This window comes from Oratosquilla oratoria, chromosome 34, assembly GCF_046742065.1.
Source record: "Oratosquilla oratoria isolate Oo_2021 chromosome 34, ASM4674206v1, whole genome shotgun sequence".
Lineage (NCBI taxonomy): Eukaryota > Metazoa > Arthropoda > Malacostraca > Stomatopoda > Squillidae > Oratosquilla > Oratosquilla oratoria.
In genome coordinates, this window is record NC_134810.1 from 5,100,365 (window position 1) to 5,107,864 (window position 7,500).

Here is a 7,500-nt window from a genome sequence, read left to right on the forward strand (position 1 = left end):
ACATGTATATATATATATATATATATATATATATATATGTACGTTTATATATGTATATTATAATATATATATATATATATATATATATATATATATATATGTATATGTAATCTTCTCGGTTTGTTGGCTTTCTGTATACTTTGAATTTTATTCCGTTTTCTGTTTTCTTTATTATAGTATCCAAAAAAGGAATTTCGTCGTTTATTTCTTCTTCTAATGTAAATTGTATTTTCTGTTCTATGTTATTTAATTGAGTTAATTTCTGTCTTAGATTGACGAACTCGGGTACCACTACTAGAATGTCATCGACGTATCGCCATCAATGTGTATCTTTACCCATGAGTTTGATGTAACTGGTACTTTCTAATTCAAAGTATACAGAAAGCCAACAAACCGAGAAGATTACATTCATTTTTATTCAGCTCACAGTAATAGAGTCAAATCAGGGATATTAATCGGATTCATGTTAAGAGCCCTAAGGATATGCAGCAAAGAATTTTTACAGGATGAGATTAACCATATCTTTAAAACCTTCCAAGAATTAGCATATCCTTTGGGCTTTCTTATAAAATTAAAACACAAAACCATCAAAATTATGAAAAGGAGCACAAAAGCTACAGATAACAGCACCAGCAAGGACAAAATATTTATTTCAGTTCCTAACTCTAGATACGCACCATTAATTAGTAATTTTTTAAAGAACACCAGAATAAATTTAGTAACATCAGCGGGGAAGAGAATTGGTGAGTTTACCAGAAATACGGAAATTTTGCAAGAAAATAAAAGTGTTGTTTACAGAATTCCTTGTACAGGTTGTGAGAAAGTTTATATCGGTGAGACAGGACGCGGCATGGACAAAAGATTAGAAGAACACAAGAGGGATGTGAAACATCACAGAACATCAAATCCCCTAGTAGTTCATATCGATGAAGAAAATCATTTGCCAAACTGGAAGGAAGCCCACGTTCTACATAGGAAAATGGGAAAAAAAAAGAAAAGGAAAGCTTTGGAGGCGGCACACATTGCTACCGAGAAAACCACAAATTCTCGTAAGGGGTTTATGTCCTGGGCTCAAACGTCCGCACAATTGGCGGTTGGCGAGTGTTGGGGGGACAACGTGACCGGGGTGAGGTCACGCAGGGTCGTCAGATCACCGTGTAAGCTGTTGACGGACTTTGATTTTTATTCTGTATTCAGTCCACTGAGGAAGGCCCAAGAGGTCGAAACGTCTGGTTCTGAATAAAGCTCCATACTCTAGCCTTAACGTTTCATTTTGCCACCTCACCTCCATATATATATATATATGTATATATATATATATATGTATATATATATATATGTATACATATATATATATGTATATATATATATTGTAGTTCTCTGCAAAATTGACTAACATCTCACCTCTGTCATTTCTTTCACCTACTCCAAACTTCCCAATGCACGTCTCATCTCCCATCTTCTTCCCTACTTTAGCATTAAAGTCTCCTATTACCAAAGTGTACTTACTATTTTCTTGATTCATTACTTGACTTAAATCATCATAGAAGGATTCTATTTCCTTGTCTGAACTCTGTGAAGTTGGTGCATAGACCTGAACTATTTTTAGAGTGTACCTTTTACAAAGCCTAATCACAATCCAAGCTACCCTGTCCGATAAACTACTGAATTTGATTACGTTACCCGCAACCTCTCGGTTGATCAAGAATCCTATTCCACTAGATCTTTCTTTGTCCTTACCTCTATAGTAGAACAGGTGGTGACCATCTTGTAATTGTACCAGCTTTTCTTCCATTCTTCGGACTTCGCTCAGTCCTACGATGTCCCATTTGATGTTGAATAGTTCTTCCATTAAACTCTCCAGTCTGTGGTCTTCTGAGAGACTTCTTACGTTGTAGGTATAGATCTTCATTTTCTTCATGTTGTTTAATGTCCAAGACTTGGATCTGCTTGGACAGTGCTTACTCACATTCGGTGGCACACTGCCCGTAAGCATACGAGGCAATGCGGTTGGACCTTTAGGTGACGATGATCCAACAGGAACGCCCGGTTTTCTTTTGATTGTGCTATTCATATTCATGTTGGCTATGAAGGGGGGTTGGCGGTAATCTCACCTCCTTGCCAACTGGTTTCTGGTGAGATATTTCTCTGGTGTCACCTTATTCATTATATTCGGTGAAGCCCTATTACTATAGGGTGCCCAATGGTCCACGCCGTCATTATGACGGTACCCCATATATCTATGAGGAATTTCCCTGTTTGCCATCAGGGACGTGTCAGTTAGCAATAGGTCCTACAACTGTGTGTTTGGAGAGCAAAAGCGTTAGCAATGTTACGGTGATAAATAAAGTCAACATAGGGAGTGACCATAGAATGGTAGGATGCACAGCTAAATTCAACTTCAGAGCCGAGAGAAATAAACTAGTCTTAAAAAAGAAAATAAGCCTTGCAAAGGTTAAGGATGATAAAAAGAAATTTCAGTTAGAAATTAAAAATAGATTCGAAGCTCTAAGAACTAACGAGGACAGCGTGGAAGATATCAATGTGAATTTAGTGAATATCATTAAGGAATCAGCAGAGAAAGTAGGAAGTACAAAGAACATTAGAGAAAACAAATACTCCAAAACTACAAATGACCTAATTAAAAGAAGAAGGAACATGCAGATTAAAAGCAGTAGAGACGAAATAGAAAGTGTAGAACTAAACAAGCTTATCAACAAAAGGCAGAGATTAGAGAAAAGAAAGAGAAACATAGACGAAAAAGAAGAAACTATTCGGAAAGGTAAAATTATTAAAGTGACCTAGCGTAAACATGCTTTAGGAAGACAGCAAATGATATGTTTGAAAGATAGAAATAGAGAAATAATTAAATGTAGAGACAAAATGTTAAAAAGAGTAGAAGAATTTTACCAAGAGCTTTACTCTTCGAAGGCCGTAGTTGAGTCAGTAAATTAATGTGTAGACGTTAGTAGTGTACCAGACATTACAAAGGAAGAAGTAGAATTTGCTCTAAAAACTATGAAAAGAGGAAGAGCACCTGGGGAAGATGGTATATCAATAGATCTATTGAAAGACGCTGGTAAATTAGTTCATATTAAATTAACTGAGTTGTACACCCAGTGCTTACGTCAAGAAAGCGTTCCGAATGCGTGATGCAATGCTATAGTGATTTTGCTTCATAAAAAAAGGAGACCAGAAGGACCTTAGTAACTATTGACCGATTAGCTTGCTATCAAACGTATATAAAGTATTCTCCAAGATCCTCACAAATAGACTGAGTCAAGTTTTAGATGGAAACCAACCGAGAGAACAGGCAGGCTTTAGAAGCGGATATTCAACTCTAGACCATTTGCAGGCGATAAACCAGCTAATTGAGAAAACGACAGAATATAATATACCTCTGTGTTTAGCTTCTGTAGATTACGAGAAGGCCTTTGATTCAGTAGAACAAATAGCAATACTAAACTCGCTACGCAAACAAGGTACAAACGAACAGATCATAAGAGTTTTAGAAAAGATTTATTCGAAAGGCACCGCTATAGTTCGACTACATAAAGACACAGAAAAAATCAAAATCGAGAAAGGAGTACGGCAAGGCGATACAATTTCACCCAAACTATTTACAGCTTGTTTAGAAGATATTTTCAGAAGGTTGAGTTGGGAAAAGAAAGGTTTGAAGATTAATGGCGAATATTTGAACCACCTAAGATTTGCAGATGACATCATTCTTATTTCAGAAAGAGCAGACGACTTGCAAGATATGCTGAGCGATCTAAACAAAGAAAGTATCAAAGTAGGTTTAAAAATTAATAAGAGTAAAACCAAAGTAATGTTCAACACGAAAGTTCAAAGTAAAGAGATTGTAATTGATGATGAGACTCTTGAGGAAGTTGAAGAGTATAATTATTTAGGTCAGATGGTGAAGGTGACGAAAGATCATGATAACGAGATAAAAAGACGCATTACAATTGGTTGGAAAATGTTTGGTAAGTATAGTAAAATCCTGAGAGACTCTCTACCTTTATGTTTGAAAGGTAAAGTTTACAATCAATGCATTTTACCAGCAATAATCTACGAATGTGAGACTTGGAAGCTGACGAGGGCGATGGAAACAAAGCTAAGGACTGCACAGAGGAGAATGAAGAGATCAATGATAGGAATAACACTGAGAGACCGAAAGAGAGCAAGTTGGGTGAGAGAGCAGACTAGAGTGAAAAATATTGTGGAAGCAGTAAAAGAGAGGAAGTGGAATTGGGCAGGTAAGTTAGTGCGAACGACTGATGAGCGATAGAGCAAGTGTGTTACTGAATGGACGCCGCGAGATAGGAAGCGTGGAAGAGGGAGACCAGACAGAAGGTGGAGAGACGAGATCGAGAGGTTTGCGGGACTGACGTGGCAGAGGGTGGCACGGTCGTGTGAATCGTGGAATGCTATGAAGGAGGCCTTTGTTCAGCAGTGGACTCAGGATGGCTGATTTGATTTATATATATATATATACATATGTACATATGTATATATGTATATATATATATATATTTATATATATATATATATATATATATATATATATATATATATATATACGAGAAATTCGCTAGTGGACAGCGACATTAATCAGATAATTTTATGACCGTCGCGCAAGGACTCGAACCTGCGCTGTACATGACGACAAGAGGCCCCCATGACTGCCGCCTTATACCATCAGTTGTCGAGCGGTGTAAGGCGGCAGTCATGGGGGCCTCTTGTCGTCATGTACAGCGCAGGTTCGAGTCCTTGCGCGACGGTCATAAAAATTATCTGATATATACATATATATATATATATATATATATATATATATATGTATATATGTATGTCTGTGTGTATGCGTGTGTGTGCGTGAATAATTCGCTAGTGGACTCTCTTGGGTCTATTGGCAGTGCTTCGAATCCTCTGCGCGACGGTCATGGAGATTGTATGATATATATATATATATATAATATATATATATATATGTATATACACATATGTACATATGTATATGTATATATATATACATATATGTATATATTGATTAACTCGTCTCACACACACACACACACACACACACACACACACACACACACACACACACACACACACACACACACACACACACACACACACACACACACACACACACACACACACACACACACACACACACACACACACACACACACACACACACACACTCACACACACACACACAGACATACACACACACACACACACACACACACACACACACACACACACACACACAGACACACACACACACACACACACACAAACTATTTAAATAAGAAGAAAAAGGATCAGGAGCACAAGGAAAAGTTTAGAGAAGTGTGGGAGGGAGGGAAGGATAGAGTGGAGGGAATTTGTTGTGGAAGAAGAATAGAGGTGTTTCAATGAGGAAGTGATAAAGCGTGGAAAGATGGTATGTGGAACAAGGAGGATTGGAAGGAATAGAAGGAAGGGTAGTGAATGGTGGGATAATGAAATGAAAAAGGTAGTAAAAGAGATCTTTCAGTGACTACTTGCAAAATAGGATGAGACAAAAATAGGAGAGGTATAAAGAAAAAAATAGAAGAAAAACAAAGAACAAAGGAGGCAAAAAGGCAAGCAGATGCAAAATGGGAGAGGAGTAGGACAGAACATTTTGAAAGCAATAGAAAGATGTTTTGGGAGGAAATTAAAAGAGGAAGGGAAGTTGAGTCAAGTATAGAAGAAAGGGTAAAAGACGCAGATGGATAGATCTTAACAAAAGAGGAAGCAGCAAGGAGAAGATGGATGAATTATTTTAAAGAGCTGATGAATGTGGAAAATGATAGCAAGGGAGTGGCGGTAGCAGTGTGAGGCGCTAAAAAAATGACGGTGGTGTAGAGGAAAATGGAGGAGAAATAATAAATGATGAGGTGCAAATAGCTCTGGAAACGATTAGAATAGGAATAGAGGGGTATTATGTAGAGTATCTGAATAAAGGAGGTACAATTATAGTGGATGGGTTAGTAATGTTGTTTAATGTTTGTCTAAGGGAGGGTAGAGTGCCTGAGAACTGGAGGAGTACCTGTACAATTCCACTTTACAAGGGAAGAAGGGACAATTGTGAGTATAGTAGTTACAGAGGGATTAGTTTGCTGAGTGTAGGTGGGAAGGTTTATGGAAGGGTTTTAATTGAGAGGATTAGGAGAGAAACAAAATGAGTAATTGTTGAGGAACTGTGTGGGTTTAGGAAAGGTAGGGGTTGCGTGAATCAGATTTTTGTGGTAAGGCTGATATATGAAAAAATACAAAAAGTTATGGATGTTTTTTGGGGGCTTTATGAATTTGGAAAAGCCTTATGATATAGTAGCCAGGAAAGCACTATGGGAGGTTTTGTAGATATATGGGATTGGGGGAAAGCTGTTAAGGGCAGTCAAGAATTTTTGCGAGAGTAATAGAGCCTGTGTTAGAATGGAATATGGAGAGAACGAGTAGTTTGAGGTAAAGGTGAGACTACGTCAGGGATATGTCATGTCACCATGACAGTTTAATGTGTACGTGGATGGGGTAGTGCGTGAGGTATAGGCGAGGGTAATGGGGAGGTGACTGGGGATGGTTAAAGAAAATGGAGATAAATGGGTAGTAAACCAGTTGCTTTCTGCTAACGACACTACACTTGTGGCATGGGTCAGAGGAAGGATTAAAGGAGTTAATGACTGAGTTTGGGAAGGTGTGCGATAGGAGAAAGTTGAAGGTAAATGTGGGTACAAAGGTAGGTGGCAGTGAGTTGGAAGTAATTCTAAAAAGAGAGAGGCTGGAGGAAATGGATAGCTTTAGGTATTTGGGGTCACATGTGATAGGGAAGGGAGAAATAGAGGCGGAGGTAAAATGTAAATTGAGAGAATCAAGTAAATGCCTTGGGGGATTAGAAAGTATTGTGAGAAATAGGGAACTGGGAATGGATGCAAAAAGGAGATTGTATGGTGGGGTGGTTGAGCCAACGGCATCGTATGGAGCAGATACGTGGAATTTAAGAGAGGAAAAGAAGAAAAAATTAAATCTGTTTGAGATGAAATATCTAAGAAGCATAGTTGGGGTTACTAGGTTGGACAGAGTGAAAAACAAGGAGGTGAGGAGGAGAGCGGGAGTGGAAAAGGAGATGGATAGGGCTGACAAAAGATTATTGGGATGGTTTGCACATATGGAAAGAATGAGTGATGAAAGATTAGTAGAAGAGGTGTGGAAGGCAGAGGTGTGGGGAGCGAACTTATGAGGACGACCGTGGACGAGATGGATGGATGGGGTGAAAGGGACGCTGAGCAAGAGAGGAATGTCTGTTGAGCAAGGAAGGGAGCGGGTAGGAGATAATAATGAGTGGAGAATGTGTATGGATGATATTGTTATGCAAGGAAGAGAGAGATGGGGTGAGGGTAGGGGGTGCTTATGTGTGAATGATATTTTGACGCAGTCCAAAGTTGTTTTTTTTCGTTTTTATTT